This window comes from Balaenoptera acutorostrata, chromosome 16 (genome assembly GCF_949987535.1).
Source record: "Balaenoptera acutorostrata chromosome 16, mBalAcu1.1, whole genome shotgun sequence".
In the NCBI taxonomy this organism is placed as follows: Eukaryota; Metazoa; Chordata; class Mammalia; order Artiodactyla; family Balaenopteridae; genus Balaenoptera; species Balaenoptera acutorostrata.
The window spans coordinates 27,567,221-27,587,517 of record NC_080079.1 but is presented as its reverse complement, the minus strand read 5'-3'; the positions used below and the strand labels follow the sequence as shown (position 1 = coordinate 27,587,517).

Genomic DNA, 20,297 nt, shown 5'->3' with positions numbered 1-20,297 from the left:
CTCTCTGTCTCTAGGTATCTGACTACTCTAGATACTTCATATAAGTGGAATCATACAATATTTATCCCTTTGTATCTGGTTTATTTCACTAAACATGTCTTCAGTTTCATGCATATTGTAGCATGTATCAGAGTTTCTTCCCTTTTATTTTTTATTTATTTTATTTATTTATTTTTTAAATTAGTTAATTAATTTATTTTTGGCTGCGTTGGGTCTTCGTTGCTGTGCCCAGGCTTTCTTTAGTTGCGGCAAGCAGGGGCTACACTTCATTGCGGTGCGCAGGCTTCTCATTGCGTTGGCTTGTCTTGTTGCGGAGCACAGGCTCTAGGCGCACAGGCTTCGTTAGTTGTGGCACACGGGCTCAGTAGTTGTGGCTTGTGGGCTCCAGAGTGCAGGCTCAGTAGTTGCGGTGCATGGGCTTAGTTGCTCTGCAGCATGTGGGATCTTCACAGACCGGGAATTGAACCTGTGTTCCCTGCATTACCAGGCAGATTCTTAACCACTGTGCCACCAGGGAAGCCCAGAGTTTCTTTCCTTTTAAAGGCTGGATAATATTCCATTGTATTTATTTATCCATTTATTCATCAAAGGACACTTGTGTTGCTTCCACCTTTTAGCTATTGCAAATAATGCTGCTACAAACATGGGTATATAAGTACCTCTTAGGATCCTATTTTAAATTCTTTTGGGTATATACCCAGAAGTGGAAAGTGGAAATGCTGGATCAAATGTTCAGTCTTTTTTTTTTTTTAGGAGCTGCCATGCTCTTTTCCATAGTGGCTGCACCATTCTAAATTCCCACCAACAGTGCACAGGTGTTCCAATTTCTCCACATCCACACCAATACTTGTTATTTTCTGTGTTGTTTTTTAATAGTAGCCATCTTAATGGGTACAAGATAGATTCCCATTGTGGCTTTGATTTGCTTTTCACTAACAATTAGTGATGTTGAACATCTTTCATGTTCTTATTAGTCATTTGTATATCTTCTTTAGAGAAATGTCTATTCAAGCCCTTTGCCCAGTTTTTAACTAGGTTGTTCGTTTTCTTGTTGTTGAGTTGTAGAAGTTCTTTACATATTTTTGGATATTAACTCCATGTCAGATTTATGATTTTCAAATATTTACCAATATGTGATTTTTTTAAAGGTTAAAAGCTCAGGCTGTGGAGCCGATCGCTTAGATTCAAATCCTAGTTGTGCCACTTACTGGTCTGAGGGTGGGGGAAGGGTGAACAATCATAAAAAATCCAGGGTCTGCCAACAAGGAGAAAGGGTAACATCAGTTAGGTAGGCAACCAGAAGAGTCCTTTACACAGTACTAGATGTCAAAAGCAGGTAGGTGTAGATGTAGCTTAATGTCAGTTTTCAAATCAAGAAGCAAAATGTCAAGTCATAATAGAAGATAGCATTTCATTGAGTCTGACTATGCCAGGTGCTCTACACGCATGATCTCATTTCATTTATCCATTCAACAAGTATTTAATGAAAGCCTAATATGAACCAGTGACTGGTGAGGTGAAAACAAAACAAAGCAAGAAATCAGACATTGTGCCTGCCCTCAAGGAGTTTACAGACTTTGGTGAAAGAATCAAACAACTTACAACAATGCTAAGTGTTATAAAGGACAGGCCCATAGTCCTATGGAAACTGACCTCGTCAAGCAGTTCAGGGAAGAAGTAGGTACAATTATTATCCCCACTGGAATGTAAACTCTGTGAGTACAGTGTCCTTGTCTGTCTTATTCACCAATATATCTCTGTTGCCTGGGACAGTGCCTGACACAAAATAGCTCTCAATAAACATTTGTTAAATGTTTCATTTTACAGATGAGGAACTTAAACCTTCATTTTACAGATGAGGAACTTAAATCTCAGAAAGGGTAAGTAATTTGACCAAGGTCACAGTCCTAGTTGATGCCAGGCAGTAAGAACTGCAGCTTGAGCTTTTAACCTTTTAAACAGTTACACATTAAAAAAAAAAGAAAGAAAACAAAAACACTAATTTGAAAAGATACATGCATCCCAATGTTCATAGCAGCATTATTTACTTTAGCCAAGACATGGTAACAACCTAAGTGTCCATCAACAGATAAATGGATAGAGATGTGGTATATACATAAATGGAATATTACTCAGTCATAAAAATGAAATTTTGCCACTTTCAATGATTTGGATGGACCTGGAGGGTATTATGCTTCGTGAAATACATCAGGCAGAGAAAGACAAATACTGTATGTTATCACTTAAATGTGGACTCTAAAAAATAAGACAAATGAATGAATATAACAAAATAGAAACAGACTCACAGATATAGAGAAAAAACCAGCAACTACTATGTATAAAATAAATTAGCTATAAGGATATATTGTCCAGCACAGGGAATATAGCCAATATTTTATAATAACTTTTTAAAAAATGTATCTTTTTAAAAATTATTTATTTATTTATTTGTTTTTTTGGCTGTGTTGGGTCTTCGTTTCTGTGCGAGGGCTTTCTCCAGTTGCGGCAAGCGGGGGCCACCCTTCATCGCATTGCGCAGGCCTCTCACTATCGCAGCCTCCCTTGTTGCGGAGAACAGGCTCCAGACGCGCAGGCTCAGTAATTGTGGTTTATGGGCCCAGTTGCTCGGCCGGCATGTGAGATCTTCCCAGAACAGGGCACGAACCCGTGTCCCCTGCACTGGCAGGCAGATTCTCAACCACTGCGCCACCAGGGAAGCCCTATCCTTTTTTTATTTTATTTTATTTTTTGGCTGCGTTGGGTCTTTGTTGCCGTGCGTGGGCTTTTCTCTAGTTGCAGCGAGTGGGGGCTACTCTGTGGTGCGTGGGCTTCTCATTGCAGTGGCTTCTCTTGTTGCAGAGCACGAGCCCTAGAGCACACGGGCTTCAGTAGTTGCAGCACATGGGCTCAGTAGTTGTGGCTCACGGGCTCTAGAGCACAGGCTCAGTCGTTGTGGCGCATGGGCTTAGCTGCTCCACGGCATGTGGGATCTTCCTGGACCAGGGCTCAAACCCGTGTCCCCTGCATTGGCAGGAGGATTCTTAACCACTGCGCCACCAGGGAAATCCCTTTATAATAACTTTATATGGAGTATAATCTATAAAAATACTGAATCGCTATGTTGTACACCTGAAACTAATATAATACTGTAAATCAACTATACTTCAATTTTTTTTAAGTAAAAGGATTTCCTTAATTCCATCATCACAGGCCTATAGAAATAAGTATTCTCTTCTTTGGCCTCCTGAAGCATTTATTTCAACTTGCAAGTATGGCCCACATTGTACTGTAGAGTACAGTACAGTACTGTAGCAGATTTCACACATGACTATCCACCTACCATCTTCGCAGCTCCAAGCCTCCTTCCCCCAGAGAAATAGTAAACTGTGAGCTATTTAAGAGACGATATCTAAATGTATGCACAGTGTGGCGCTCAAGAATGCAGGCTCAGAGTTCAGACAGACCTGACGAGGAAGCCTGGTTCTGCCGCTTACTAACTATATGACCTTAGGTTCTTTACTTAACCTTTCTAAGCTTCTGTTTATCTGTAAAATAGGGATAATAATACAACCCGCACCTCACAAGGTTGTTGTAAGGACTGAGACAACGCCTGCAAAGTATTTAGGATAGTGCTTGGCACAAAGTAAGAACTCAATAAAAGTTTGCAGATATTCTATACTGGAAAAAATAAAACCAACATCAACAACCCCCCACCCCCAACTGGAAGAAAAATTATATGGTGTTTTTTCTAGGGCAGGGATGGGCAGGCTTCAGCTACTTTGGTTTTCCTTCATTCAAAATGCCCTACTGGCAGCACTGCCCTGAGCCACAGTCTCTTGTGGAAGGAAGGGATTGACCAGTAAGCGGGTGACCCAAGAGGGTTCCAGGATCACCAAGTTACTTTCCCCTCCCCAACTCTGAGGGTTCTGTGCTGCTTCTGCTCAGGACTTGCCAGTCCTCCACCTCTTCCCTTCTTTTTTCCCATCCCTCCCTCCCACTTCAAACCCTGGGAAAAAAATAAAGAAAAGCACACCAACCAAGGAGCCTTTTCACTTCATTGTGTTTTCCAGCTAGACCTGAACAGACGTCGATCAATTCAGCCCGCTCTCACCCTCCCTCCTCTCTTCTCTCATGTCCTCTTTGTTGTTTTTTTTTTTTTCTCTCAGACTGTGTCTTCAGGCTTAGGAAAAAGCAGTTACCTCCCAGCAGCATGAGGATACAAGAAGCTTCAGCTGCCAGTAGCAAACACAACATGATTGTAACAGGTCCCCCTGGCCCTTGGCGCTTAGAAAGGCCAAGAAGCAATGGAACCCATTTGGATTCTCTGAGAAACTCCTCAGCTTGACCACTTCTGTCCCAACCCAGGCTCAGCTGCAACGAGTCACACAGAAAACCTCAATCTCCCACTTCTCTAGCAAAGAACCTTCTGAAGTCCACCCCCATCCCCAGACAAGGGGTTTTCATTCCAAGTTTGAGGGAATCTGGCCAGTTGGACCTGGAATCAACGAAGATGAAGACGGAATACACCTTTTCCGTTTCAAAGCAGCCTAATGGGATTTTGTTTTTTTCCAACAGGGTGACTCCAAACTGGCAGGACTTTCAAAGCTACAATTTCCATGTCCCCAGCCCTCACTAAAGAAAAATTTCCTGGTTAGCTTGGCATGTGTGGAGGTTTTGGTGTGCAAGTGAGAAACGTTTAACAAATAGTTAAACCTGAGCTATGAATCAAATTAGTCTGAACAAGATTCTCCTCCATCCCCATGCTGTACTAGCTACCCTAATTCCTACCCTAGACATATATTCAAAAATAACTACTATTTATCAAGTACCCAGTAAGTACCAGGAACTGAACTAAGTGTTTTATTTACTTATATTGATTTATTTTATCTTCACAACTATGCAAGACAGAAATTTGATTTATTATTTCCTCTGTGAAGAACAGACAGGTTAAGTAATTTCCCCAAACTCAATGCAGTTAATAAGTGGCAGAACTAGAGTTCAAATCTCGTCTCCAACACAATAACATGGATGAATCTCAAAATCATCAATGCAGAGTAAAAGAAGCCGAGGGCGGGGACAGGGGAGGGTATTTACTGTATGATTCCATGCATATAAAATTACAGAAAATACAAACTAATCTATAGTGATAGAAAGCACATCAGTGATTGTCTGGGATGGGGTGGAGGGAAGGGGCACAAAGAATTACAAATCCTTTGTAATCTTTGAATTAGAAATCCTTTGTAATCTTTGAATTACAAAGGGGCGCAAAGAAACTTTTGGGGATGATGGAAACGTTTGTAATCTTGATTGTGGTGATATTTTCACAGGTGTACACTTATATCAAAACTGATCAAACTGTACACTTTAAATATGTGCAGGTTAGTGTACTTCAATAAAGTTAGAGAAAAGTACCCCCTAAAATCCCATTTCTTAAATCGTTTCCACAAATGTATTTACTCTTTGATATAATTGATATTACAGGGCCTAGCCTGACTCTGGTTCAGATTTTCATACTGTTGTCTCTGGGTCCTGCTGGGGTGAGAGGACCTAGCTATTACTGGCTCTTCTTACAAGAAACTCCAGTTGCCAGGATTGTGATTCTAAAAACATTTTGCTCCACTCACAGTTAGACCTAATATAATGTCAGTGTGATGCTAGTGATGATCTAAAGCCGCAGTTCTCAACCTTTTTGGTCTCAGGACCCTTTGACATTCTTGAAAAGTGTTGAAGATCCCAAAGAGCTTATGTTTATGTGGGTTATATCTACCAATATTTACCATATTAGAAATTGAAATCGAGAACTCTATAGATAGTTAATTCATGTTTTAAATAATAAACTCATTACATATAACATAAATGACATATTTTTATTAAAAATAACTATATTTTCCCAAAAAATTAGTGAGAGGAGTAGAATTGTTTTGCATTTTTGTAAATCTATTTAATTTCTGGCTTCATAGAAGACATAATTCTCATATTTGCTTTTTTATTTAATCTGTTGCAATAATACATAATTCTGGGAAATTCCACCATATACTGGTGAGGGAATAAGAGTGAAATAGGCAAATAAAATCTTAGTATTATTATGAAAATAATTTTGACCTTGCGGACCCCTGAAAGAACCTGGAGGACCCACGGGTCCCCAGAGCATACTTTGAGAATTGCCGATCTAAAGTGTTCAAAACCATAAAGTATTTATTCCAGTTCTTATGTTCCCACCTCCATTATTTTACCTCTCCTCCCCAAGACCCTGTGAAATCCTGAGAGACAGAGGAAGAATCTGGGGCACAGAGAAGCATCAAATGGAAGGTTGTACTAGTAACTCTCCTTCAAAGTCCTTTCCACCCCTGTGAGTCTGAGGCATGGGCTATTTTTCTTTTAAACAAAATCAAGAGAGCCAAAAGCTCAGCAGGGACTAGAGCACAGGATGCGGGGACTAAAGCGCAACAATGAAAACATCACAGAGTTTCCTTATGACCCCCTCACAGAAAGAGAAACAGCTGCCTCCTCTCTGATTTACCCCATAGAGGGTGTCAGAAGAAGAACCTGGAGTCCTGAAGACATTTCAGACAGATCTCTGCTCTTACCTGTTCCCTAAACAAGGGCCTGCGGGGGCTAAACCAGCTCTGGTCCAAACCCTTAATCCAGATCAAAACTTTGCCCCCTGCCAGGGGGCAGCGGACAGGCCATGAGCTTAGGAGTCAATCAATGGGAGTGTGAACATTGTTTCTCCTTCTTACTAGCCATGTAATCTGGAGTACAACTTTGAACTTGGGTTCAACTTTTCTGAACCTCAGCTTCTTCATCTGTAAAAGGGGAATACCTATCATATCTCTCTGAAGGGATTATTGTGCAGATTCAATGAGATAATAATATATGTAAGAATTCCAACAGAGCACCTGGCACATGACAGAGGCTTACTCTTAGTGACTTACATTTTTGCAGAAAAGCAAAGGGCAAGATGGAAATATCACAGCATCCAGCACCAGATAAGCCTAGGTTCCAATCCTAACACCGGCTTTGGGCAAATCATTTCACCCACCTTGTAGAGTTATTGTGAGGACTGATTGAAACAGTGTCTATAAACTGCCTGGCATCTAGCCCATGCCCTATAGATGGTCATTGTTATTATTATTGAACATTTGCAGCTGTGGCTACAGGGTCATTAATTTCCAGGGGGAACCCCTCATCCTCAGGATCAGCCCCTTTGTGGTCCAGCCCTTAGCATCCCTGGAAACAGGTGAGGATGTCTGGCTCTCAGTCAGTCCTGGTAAGACTTTTCCGAAGGAGTTAACCCAGTCCTCACTTGACATTTCCCATCTCCTAAATATCCACCAACCGGGGATGTTGCGCAGAGGCCATAAAATAATAGGAGAGTTAATGTCTCCCAAGACAGAGGGAGCATAGTCACTGCATGTAAAAACCACCCGGTACAGAAGAGAAGCTGTACCTGAGCTCAGGATTCAAACTCAGATTCAAATCCTGGCTCTACCACGTATTTGCCAACAGCAAGGTCTAGGGCAAATGACTTAGCCTTTGTAAAGCCAGTGTCTCATTTGTTATTGGGAATAATGATAATACCAGTACTAAACATATAGAGCATTAAAAATAGCGTACATAGAAAATATTGATAAATTTCACCTATTATTATCACTACTTCTATTATTGTTACAGCGGCATTCCAATATTTTAAAAACAACACAATATGTAGCTCATATTCCCACCTGGACCGTAGGATCACGGAGGGGCAGCACGGTTTTGGAAGAAATTTCCTGTTTTCACTTTATGTACTTTCAGAAGTTTCTTTAGCAAGTACTAACGACTAGGATAACATGGAAAACTTAGCAAAGAGGAGGAGGAGAAATTTTAAGGCTCAAGCTGAGCCCAGCCCCATCAGAAAGTACTAGTCCCAAGCCTCAAAAGACTAGACCATGTGACTGGGGTGCGCTTGCACACTAGGATAGTGGAACTAGGAAATCCCGTCTGAGAGAACCAACCAATCAGAAGGCACTCGGGTGAGACCAGTTGTTCTGCCGCTGAGACCACTCTGGGCCCTGAGGAGCCGCATGCCCTGCTTAAAGTCACGCAGCGCCCCTGGTGCCTGCACGGTAAGGCTCTTCCTTGAGGAGGGGCCCAGAAAAGAGTTGAGAAAGTGGGAGGAGAAGGGGGGAGTAGCAGTAGCAGAGCTGTAGAAAGGTTGGGAGGCGAGCAAAGATGGGAAGGTGGTGTCAGGGCGGCCCCCAGAAGTAGAATGCCTGTGGGGTGGGCGTGGGGCGAGATGAGAGGGTGTGAAGAAAAGATTGCACAGGTGACTGGTGGTTCTGGAACCTGTGCAGAAGGGTCTCCTACTCTCTTCTCCAGTGTGGGCTTGAAAAGGATAAGGCGAGATTATTGAGAGCTCACTGAATGCTACTTTATATACCTTTTATCCTATGAGGGAGGTTGAGTAATTTGCTCATAATTCCACAGTTATTAATTGATGCAGCCAAATTTCAACCTCAGATCTGACTCCTAGATCCCTGGCTATCTTCTGCGAGATGAGCCGGAGGGCCTTCCCAGCTCCACATCTGTACAAGGGACTCACTGAGAGAAAAGACAAGGGAAGAGGAAAAGGATGGCAGTGGGGGGAGATGAGGGAAGAAGGGAGTAATCAAGATATGGAAAAGAAAGGAAGAGTTTGAGAACAGGAGGGAGATAGGAAAAGCGAAGAAGAGACTGAAAAAGGATAGAGAGTGAGGAGGAAAGGGAAGCGTCAAGGGGGAGCAATAGGAAAGGAGGAATCAGGAGAGGAGAAAAGATGGAACCATGGTGGAACAGGGGGTTAAGCCAGAGGAAGAGGAAGAGGAAGAGGGATTGGGGGTGGGGTCTTAGAGGAGTCAGAACCACCTGGAGTATAAGCCTTGGACCTGAAGGAACAAGGGTTGGAGTTTAGTAGGGGTTTGTGGTTTGTTTTTTTCTTGCTGCGAAAGTATGGAGTGTGGAGCTGTCAACAGGCTAGTCAGCTCAGCCAGAGTGTCTGATGGAGGGAAGTTGGAACCGAGGTCAGACGCCTTATGGCCTGTACTGTGGTGTCTCTTAGCTGAGGCTGGGTTGCCATGTTCAGCTTACTGGTGTAACAAATGTGTGTGTGCACGCAGCACCCTCTTCTAGAGTTTGAGTTGAAGTTCTTCTTTTTATTTTTTTAAATATTTCTTTCTTTCTTTCTTTCTTTTGGCTGCGCCGGGTCTTAGTTGCAGCACACAGGATCTTTGTTTCGGCATGAGGGATCTTTAGTTGCAGCATGTGAACTCTTAGTTATGACATGCATGCAGGATCTAGTTCCCTGACCAGGGATCGAACCCGGGCCCCCTGCATTGGAAGCGTGGAGTCCTACCCACTGGACCACCAGGGAAGTCTCTGAGCTGAAGTTCTCTTCCCTTTGTGGGAAACCAAGCTGTGGTTTTTCAGTTTAAAAAAAAAAAAGTATTTTGTTACTAATGTAATGATTTCACAAAGTCTTTATTTTCATTTTTTCTCTAAAGATCTGGACAGATCCTGTGTTTGATCTTAAACACTGTAGACTAGGAAGGGCAGATTTTTCTTTTCCTTCTCAGGTTTTTGCTGAGGCCCTGGGCTTCAGTCTGCAAAAGCAAAGTTATTGGAAGAAGAGGGCATACCAGAAAGGAAAGAGCAATGGAATATAATTCAGCAACAAAAAGGAAGGAAAGAACTGTTACATGTTATGACATGGATGAACCTTGCAAACATTATGCTAAGTGAAAGAAGCCAGGGACAAAAGACCATATACTGTATGATTCCATTTCTTTTTTTTTTTTTTTTTTTTCCATTTCTATGAAATGTCAAGCATAGGCAAATTCATAGAGACAAAAAATAGATTAGTGGTTGCCTAGAGCTAGGGGAGGATGTGGGGAATGAGGGAGACTGCTAAAAGGTATGGAATTTCTTTCTGGGGTGATGAAAATGTTCTAAAATTGATTGTGGTGATGGTGCACAACTCCATTTAATTTTAATATATTAAAAACATTGAACTGTACACTTTAAATGGATGGATTGTATGGAATGTGAATTATATCTGAATAAAGCTGTTACCAAAAAGAAAAGAAAGGAAAAGAAAAAGGAGAGAGCAAGAAAGTAGAGGTGGAAAGTATTCTATATCTATTGTAGGGGGCATAGAATGGATCAGTCTGGCTGGCATTTAAGGAAGCAGTTAGGAATAAAGCTGAGGCCCAATAACAAAGGGCCTAGAACTTCATGTCAAAGAGTTTGCACTTGGTCTTATAGCCCTGAGCTGTCCAATATAGTAGCTACTAGCCATATGTGGCTACTGAGCACTTAAAATGCAGCTGTTGCAAATTGAGGTGTGCTGTAGGTATAAAATGCACGCCAGATTTTGAAGACTTAGTATGAATGAAAGAATGTAAAGCCTCATTAATAATTTTATATTGATTACATGTTGAAATAATATTTTTGAAATATTGGGTTAAATAAAATACATTATTAATCTTACTTTTTAGAATAATGTTTATTTTACTTTTTAACATGGCTACTAGAAAATTTCAAATTACATATGTGGCTCACATTACATTTCTATCAGACAGCGCTGTTATAGATAGTGCGAAGCCACTGAGGGTTCTTGAGTCAGAACAAGGGTTGGCAAATGTTTTCTATAAGGGGCCAGACGGTAAATATTTTAGGACTTGAGGGCCGTACAGTCTCTGTCACAACTACTCAGTGCTACCATTGAAGTATAAAAGCAGCTATAGACAATGCGTAAGCAAATAAGCATGGCTGCATCCCAATACAACTTTAATTATGGATGCTGAAATTTGAATCTCATATAATTTTCACAGGTCATGAAATATTATTCTTATATTGATTTTTTCCTCAATAATTTAAAAATGTAAAAGCCATTCTTAGCTTGTGGGCCATACAAAAACAGGCAGTGAGAGGGATTTGGCCCATGGACGATAGTTTACCCACCTCCGACTTAGAGTTAAGCTGAAGTCTCTGAAAATCTCTTGTACCCACTGACACCATTGGTGCTCTCCCCACACACAAGCACACAGTGCTTGGAAAATTCCTTCTCCTTTGCAAGCAGCATGGATTCACATAACATTTGATCTGGAAGGGACGGTAGGGATCATGTCCTCCTACTTTCTCATATTACTTTTGAGGAAACTGAGTCTCAAAGAGGTAAACTCACATAAACAAGGTCACATTGCAGTGAAGAGGTTCCAAATAATGGGAGCTATTGCAAGACTATTAGGCAGCAGCTGGCAAAAAAAGGAAGGGTCTAAGGTCAGACTGAGTACCTAGGTCCCATTCAGGGACTCTGCATTCTAGCTCATCCATCTAACCACTCATCAATTCTTTCATTCATCACTTATTTCTTGAGACAGTCTGGGTGCCAGGCCCTATGTGAGGCTCTGGGGAACCAGACACAAATTAATTTGGTCACTAACCTTGAGGAACTCATAGTATAGAAAAAAGATATTTTAAGACATATATCCTGGAAGGGTAAAGGTGAGGACCTCTGAGTGGTTATGGCCCAAGCAATGATCAGAAAGCCAAGCAGGGCCTAGCCAAGTGAAGGAGAAGGTGGGAAGAGTGTTCTAGGAAAAAGGAACAGCATATGCAAAGGCCTGGAGATGATAGTACACAAAATATTCAGGGAACTGTAAGTAGATCACGGGCGTGGAGCATTAAGTAGGAGGTGAAAGTGGGAGGGGTGAGCCTGGAGGTCAGTAGGACCCAGAACATGGAGATCCTCTGTATGAAGTTAAGAAACTTCGTCTTGATCACATTAGGTGGTGAGAAAACACAGAGAAGTTTTAAACAGTGAAGTAACACAGTCAGACTGAGTTTTAGAAAAATCACATTGGCAGTTTGCCAGGCAGAGAGGAGAGAAAAAGATTCCATGTGAAAGTAACGGCCTGTGCAGGGAATGGAAGAATGCGAGGACCAGTAACATGAGTGATCTGGTGTGACTCAAGCATGCGGTGCATGACAAGGAGCGAGAAGAGATAAGCCTAGGAAAGAAATTGTACAGATGGTGGAGGGTCTTCAGATTCAGGCTGGGGAGTTTGGATCTGATTCTTCAGGTACCAGGAAGAGGTAAGTCTGTCATGGGAATAAGTGGGAAGGTAGAACATGGACTTAAGGTCAAGTTTTCCTAGCTCTGCCATTTATTAGTTAAGCCTCAGAGGTATAGCAGAGATAATAAAGCGATGAGCGTTAGGCAAAATAACGTACAAAAAGTACGTATCACCTTTTAAGAGCCTGACACACAATTAGCACTCAAAATATTAACTCTAAAACCTATATGGGACAGGTCACATCAAAGGGCTCTCAGTTCCTCTGTGAGGGAGGAGGCTCTGGAGTGGGATACCCCTGACCTCCTATTTTTTAACTCTGGCTAACTTTCCATTTTCTATGTGGAAAAATCATTGTGGGACCACAACTACACATTTTAGGAGAGTTCTCTTTAAGAAGCTCAGAGGAGCTCACACACCTGCCTCTGGCATTATGCATAGATTTCTCTAAAGCAGAGCACAGAAAGCCAGCAGCTCAATTTGAGAGTGCTGGGCAGTCTCTCCAGGACCTGGTGACAAACTTTGGGTTTATATAGTCCTCCCAACCCCGAGTTTCTGTGAATTTCATATTCATTTTAACATGGCCTGTATGTGCAGAATAGTTTATATATCAAACGTGAGAAAGGAAAAATATTTTATGTATATATTTATAAATGCATAGAAAAGCTCATCAGATCCCAGTAACTGGTCTTCTCCAGGACAGGTAATGGTGTGCATAGAAACAGAGGTTGGGGGACTTCCCTGGTGGTGCAGTGGTGAAGAATCCGCCTGCCAATGCAGGGGACACGGGTTCGAGCCCTGGTCCGGGAAGATCCCACATGCCGTGGAGCAACTAAGCCCGCTCACCACAACTACTGAGCCTGCGCTCTAGAAGCCGTGAGCCACAACTACTGAAGCCCGCGCGCCTAGAGCCTGTGCTCCGCAACAAGAGAAGCCACCTCAATGAGAAGCCCGCGCACCGCAACAAAGAGTAGCCCCTGCTCGACGCAACTAGAGACAGCCCTCGGGCAGCAACAAAGACCCAACACAGCCAAAAATAAATTAATAATAATAATAAAATAAAGTGGATATTATAATAACACCCATCCTCTAACAGGGTTCCTCTGATGATTTAAATGCAATAATGTTTGTTTAGGAAAAAAAAAAAGAAAAGGAAAGAAACAGGTTGGGGGGACACTTACTTCCTACTCTTTTGAACTTCTTGAAGAACCATGGATGTGTATTAGCTATTTAAACAAATTAAATTTTAAAAATATAAAAGCATTTCTGCTTTCCTATGACAGAGGTATACCAGATGCACTGTTTGTTTAACCTCCAGTTTTACTTTCCAGTACCTTGTTTAGTCCAAAGTCAGAGCAGTGACTGAGAAGGTGACAGTCTTGGTTTCTATCCCTCACTGCAGGGCTTAGAACGTTTCTGTGACCCAGGCCTCCCAGCTGGGGAACGGGGAGAGTGGCACTCGCCACATTTCCCACAGGGGTAGCATTGAGAACTGGCTATCTACTGGTAAAGGATTTCAGGATCTGAGAATGAAAGAGAATAGATTAACACAAAATACTCTTGCTTTTTAACCCCATATAGTTCTAGGGAAATCTAATATAAAGGCTCAGATCCATTTACACTTGCTGCACTAAAGATGAATGTTAGTGACATTGACAATTGTCATTTTCTTTGTAAACCTACTTGGTGACTGGGAGCTACAGGAATCTTGCTATACGAGCCTGCTCTCTTTGAACAACAAAGTCTCAGTCTGACCTACCTGAAACAGACAGGAAACCTGCCCACCTGAATTACAGGTCTCAGCTGAGAAGCAAGGTTTGGTGTCCACACAGTCTACCTGGATACATTTGCCTAACTGGGTCCAGTGACTGTGGCTTATCTTTCAATGAGGTTCTCCCTTCCTACCATCTGTAGTGCCCTCATCCAGGGTGGGACGCACAGAAAGCATTTAACAAAGGATGGCTGGACTAATGGCTGGCTGGCTGCTTGGCTGACTTGGGAGTGCCCTCACTTTACAGACAGGGGAACAGAGGCACACAGAAAGGCACTACCTTGAATGAGTTCCATTATATAAGGAATCACTGGTTGAGGCAGGAGTCCTAGTTCATCTCTTCTCATCTGAACAGCTCATCTCTTCTACTCTCTGAACAGAGAATGCTTGGGAAACTCCTGCATTTCCATCTTCAAAGTCAAGGAAATAAGAGAAGCAGTTGTAAAACAATACCTGAATCTAGACAATCCAAGTAAATGACTAAGCCCCCATCCTTCCCCAGATCTGTTTCCCCATCTGTAAAATAAAATAACGGTATAGGTAGGGTGATCACTTAGGTGTTCCCTCTACTCTGTACACACAGCCCTATGTACACCAACCACCTTGGACCATCTCTTCCTCCAAGTAGTATTCTTTAATTGCTTGAGTTTCTCAAGAGTTTCAAGGGGGCGCTGTGAATCTGGTTACCAGGCAGCCAGCAGGCTCTCCCTTCCTCGGAGCTGCCCAGCTGCTCCATCTCCCTGCTGGTAACCAAGCCCTTGTCTGCCTTTCGAGCCACCCAGCCCTTTCTTATTGTTGCTGTCTGTTTCCATTTGCTCCTTTTATTCTCCAGGTTTTCCTTGACTCTGATGTTTTTCCCCCTGCTGCACAACAAGCCCTTCTGATCTCTGTGAAAGGCAAACCCGTGTCATTCTTCCAAATCATCATTGTATGACATGTTTTTATATCAGCCGGACAAAGGAGCTATTTGATCAGGGGGTATGGTGTGTGATTGTAAGAAATTCAGCTAGTCGGTGGCAACCATTGTTCCCCAAGCGGCTCCCTGACCCCATTCTGTTCCAGGAAAAACTCCCTGAGAGTGGCCTCTATTCATAGAGTCACACCAGTCCCCAGCCGCGCTCCAGGAGCGCGCTCAGTTCCTAGCGCTGTCACCGATAGCTGCCCGGGCCACCCTTTAACTCTTTCATCAGCATTAGGTTTCCAACCCCACAGCTGTTATCACGGCCGTGAGCTCAGGGGGTTAGAGATATAGGCATGCTCTCTGCTCTCCCTCTTATCTGGGAGAAATTCAACCTTCCTTTGAAATGGTCATTTGGAAATTACCCGTCTGCTGCTTTCAGCACAGCAGGCCTGGCTAGCACGCCCTGCCCTCCTCGGTTTTCCCCCAAGGACAGTCTCCCCAGGTCTGCCAACTCACAGGCCCTGCTGCTCTGCTCTGGGCCTCCTGGTTTGGAGTCTGGTGGTACCCCATGACGACTGTTTCTGATTGCCTGAGGTGGGGGCCCCGAGTCTTTGGCAGATTGTTAATTAGCCCCCTAAAGATGAGGAAATACTTCCACACACTAACAAGTATTACTTGCTTGGTCTTCCCTTCCCTCCAGTACACGTGGGGCCCCTACATGTGTAAGGCTTTGTGTTGGGTAGTGTAGGAGAGACAGAACTATATAAAAATTGGTGCTGAGAACTCAAAGCATCAGGGAAAATGAGACAAGTAGACATGTACCTGCAGAAACATCCATAATATTTTCTCATTATTAACTCTGTGCCATTAAAACAGTGTGAGATATACCCAAACTATCCTGGCCTAACTGCTTGGCACACAAGCTACCCAACTTGTTGGAGTGCTCAAAACCACATACAGTTGGGAGCTATATACCTTTCAAAAGACCCACACACTTAGCTCCCTAAGTGTGTGGATCTTAGCATTACACATCTGCAGAACAGCGCAGAGAACACTGGAAGATTCTGTGAAGCATCTTAAAACCTAATAGCTTTGGGATTTTCCTTATTATCACTATACAGAGACTAGACATGGAGGAACTCACGCAAAGCCAGTGGCTGAGCAAACACTCAAACCTAGAGCCTGTGGTTCATTTCTCCCCTGGTTCATTTTTTAATTCATTAAGTTCTGCTTTTCTCCAAGAAGCTGGCAATAGATCAGACTGTTGCCAGTTCTCTCTAACTTCTGTCAGGGTGTCAAGGAGCTCAAAGCCAATAAATGTGCCAACTCAAGAGTCTAGAATCCTAGTTATAAAGCAGAAACTAACACACCATTGTAAAGCAATTATACTCCAATAAAGATGTTAAATAATTAATTAATTAATTTAAAAAAAGAGAGAGAGTCTAGAATCCTAAATGAGGTTCCTTCTCGGCCATATCCCCCATCAGTGTTTCTGTGCCTTCAGCCAATAGAATGGCCTTTCCAGTAAGAGAATCTTAGTCTGGCTCCTCCATCTCAATTCCTCTTTGGCCCCAAGGCAACACCCACAATGCAATAGCTACAATATTAACAGCTATATGTAGTGACCGAATAATTTGTTTTCCAAAGTACTAATTCAGGTTACAACATAGATGAACCTTGAAAACATTATGCTAAGTGAAAGAAGCCTGACCCAAAAGGCCACATATTATATGAATCCAAATATATGAAATGTCAAGAATAGGTAAATCTCTAGGAATAGAAAGTAGATTAGCAGTTTCCAGGGGCTGGGAGGAGGGAGGGAATGGAGAGTGAGCGCTGATGGTTACAAGGTTTCTTTTTAGGGTGATGAAGATTCTCTGGAATTAGATAGTAGTGATAACTGCACAACTTTGCCAATATACTAAAAACCATGGAATTAAATAGTGGTGATAACTGCACAACTTTGCCAATACACTAAAAACCATGGAATTAGATAGTGGTGATAACTGCACAACTTTGTCAATACACTAAAAACCATGGAATTAGATAGTGGTGATAATTGCACAACTTTGTCAATATACAAAAAAACCACTGAATTGTATGCTTTAAAGGGGTAAATTTGGTGGCGGGTAAATTTGGTGGCATATAAATTATATCTTGATAAAAACGAAAAAAGAAAAGATGGGGGGAGGGTAATACCACCTAAAAAGGAGAATTTGTCATCCAAACCAGGATCAAGACACTCCGAGATATTAATAATTACTCTAGGGAAATATGCATAAGCCAGGATGTATGGTCAGTCCATCTAGAGACAATGAACTTGATCCCTGTGTGCCACCTCCCTTTACATCTTCCCCAAGGGGCTTAAGAATGGCCTAGAGTCGACTCAGTCCAGGATTCTCTGGCCACTGTGGCTCCAAGGACTATGTGAATTCATGGTCTCATTCTTCTTAGCTTTTCTGCTCCTGAATCCCCCAAGCCATTTGAGATTCTGTTTCTTCTTGAATGTCCCTCCTCTTTTGTAATAAGCTTTAAAGGTTTTCTCTACTGTGACATTGGACCTCTTCCTACTCACCCAAGATTTATCCACTCATCAATTCATTCAGTTATCAGACAATTAGATGGTACCCCCTGTGCCAGGCAGTCAGTATAGGGGCTGAGGAACACAGATTAAAAAGTCAAGTTTCCTTCCTTCCAGGAGTTCACTTTCTACTGAGAAGGTTGACATTAAAGTAAAAGGAAGTAGAACCACTTTTGAGATAGAAGAGTGTATTGGGTACAGGGAGGCCCAAAGGAGCGGAGAGTTAACTCTTCCTGAAGCTGGGGGTGTCTAGATGCCCACCACTTGATTCCCCAGAGGGACTAGGAATGGACCTACTTGTGGCATCCCACACGAGGAAAGCAGCTTTTTCTGCCTTTGGCTTCCTCTCCCGTTTCCCCACTCCCTCATGGTGCCTGCTCCTCGGTGGGCCCTCAGCCCCTGCGGCACACTGGGACACTACTTCCTGGAGCCTCTTTCCTGGGAGTGACCTAAACTCCAGCTCAGACTCCCATTCTCTGGATGTCATCTGGATCTTTCCTTCCTAAGTGTACTGTGTTCTTGCCCACTTTTCTGCCCACTCACAAAGGCTTATAAGGTTAAGCCTCTTGACCAAGGTCACACAGCTGGTTAGTAACAAAAGCCAGGCTAGAACCCAGGTTTAGTCCTCGAAGTGAAGTCCTTCTGAGCTTCCAATGAGGGGTTTTATTTTCCTAACAAAGTGCCTGTAACCTGAAGAGGGAAACCCCAGTCAATCTTAAGTCAGTTTTTTGTTTTGTTTTGTTTTCTATGTTTTTGCTTTAGCCGTCAGCCTAGGCCGTTCCAGGGGTGGTCATAAGTAAGTGATTAGCGACCCCCCGCCTCAGGGGGGCATGTCAAGGTCTCAGCACAAACATCAAGCTGGAACTTCTGATCGCTCACAGCCTGCCTGTGTAACCCCAGTCCCTGTGCCATGCAGCTCAGAACCCACATGCCAATGGTGCTTCTAACTAGGCAGAAGGAGCAACGGGATTTGTTCCCACTTAATACAGAAGAAAATGTTCACACTTGGAGGAGTCTGAGGCAGAAAATCTGGGAAGTTAAGAGCTTGGGTTTTAAACGCCAACAGATATGGGTTTAAAGTGAAGGAAGGCATTCCTTTACTTTTCTGAACCTCAGTTTCTCCAGTTGTAAAATGGGGATAACAACTTACTTAGGGAATAAGATCTTCATGGGGATAACCACTACTGCAGAGAAGTGTTGTGAGGATGAAATGAGGTGAGGCATGTAAAGAAAGGGCTTACTTAGCACAGTCCCTGGTAGAGAGTAAGCACTTAATAAATGGTAGCTATTATTATAATTTTCTAAAACTACTTCTAATCTTCAAAGAATCCAAAACTCTGGAGATTGTTGGTCAAGTCTCCTCAGATCATGTTTGCAGCCCCCTTATTTGCCCCATAATGGCAAGGTCAAACACTAAGGCATCCAGATTGGACTTCATTCGTGTATTTACCAAAATTTATGAAGCACCTACTATATTCCAAGACTACTGGAGGAATTATAGTTATCAATAAGTAGTTATAGCTCAGTGTTCTCAACAGAATAACACGTGAGCCCACAGAGGATTGCCTGGGAGATACAATGGGGAGGAGGCAATTTCAGGTTTTGAAGGGCACATAGGGGTTCATCTAGGTAGTGAGAACAGCACGTGAGAAGACAAATACATGGGAGAGCATGGAGTACTTCGGAACTGGTCAAAAGATCTGTATCACTAGACTCTCCCACAGAAGTACAAAGAGATAAGTTTGGAAAGTTGTAGCCAGACTTGAATTTTATCCTGTGGGCAAGTGGAAACAGGGGAGATTTTTGAGCATGCAGGTGACTTGAAACAATCTTTGGCTTTGTTTAGAAATTTTTGTTTTGGCTGCTTTGTAGTAGGAAGATTGCAGAATGAGCCCCAACATTTTGGGGGCTGGGGAGGGGGTCCTGGCCTGCCTCTGCTCTGGCACCCAGGAGAGGGAGAAGTGGGTTTCCTCCCCACTTTTTGCATGTGCTTTCAGTTCATCCACATGTCACACAGGTTCTGAGGGGCTTTCAAAGACTTCAGAATTTTATCTTTAACAAAACAGGGCTGAGGTGAATTCCTCTCAAAGTTCGTATTGTCGGTAGTATTCAAAACTGGTATTGATCTTGGAATCCAGACTCCTGAATTTTTTTTTTTTAATCCACACTTTTTAAATTTAATTAATTTATTTATTTATTTTTGGCTGCGTTGGGTCTTTGTTGCGGTGCGCAGGCTTCTCATTGCGGTGGCTTCTCTTGTTGCAGAGTACCGGCTCTAGGCGCACGGGCTTCAGTAGTTGTGGCATGCGGCCTCAATAGTTGTGGCTCGAGGGCTCAGTAGTTGTGGCTCGTGGGCTTTGTTGCTCCACGGCGTGTGGGATCTTCCCGGACCAGGGCTCGAACCCGTGTCCCCTGCATTGGCAGGTGGATTCTTAACCACTGCGCCACCAGGGAAATCCCAGACTCCTGAATATTACCTCTGACTCCTGGTTAATCAGCCGTATGACCTTGGGCAAGTAAGTTTCTGTTCCTTAATGCCTCTTTCTTTCAACCAGGGGGGGAACTCTTCCCTCCCAGAAATTCCCTAGCACCATGTTGGTACCTGTCTTAGGTAACTTTTTCCATTACATTCTGCTCTGCATTGTTAGTCATTGGTGTGCTTTGCAGATTGGAAAGACTAGAGTCAACAGATCTGGCTTCAAATCCTGGGTCAGCCACTGACCAGCTGTGTGGCTTGGAGACATTATTTAACCCTGCTCAAGCCTAATTTCCTCCTCTGTAAATTTGGAATATTGATACCTAGCACACTGAGTCATTAGAAGGTCAGTAGAACAATTGAAATAAAGTATGTAAACATTGCCTGAAACATTAGGCACTCACTAAAGAATATTTATGTGAACACACTACACACACACACAAACACACACACGAGTGCACTGTGGTCCTGGTACC

General features: G+C 42.9%; 1 non-coding gene across 1 annotated transcript; it reads right to left on the bottom strand.

Moving 5' to 3' along the window:
- Window positions 1-9,318: 9,318 nt before the first annotated feature.
- TRNAW-CCA (transfer RNA tryptophan (anticodon CCA)) lies at window positions 9,319-9,391 on the bottom strand. Its single transcript has one exon. It is a non-coding gene; the product is annotated as a tRNA-Trp (tRNA).
- Window positions 9,392-20,297: the final 10,906 nt, after the last annotated feature.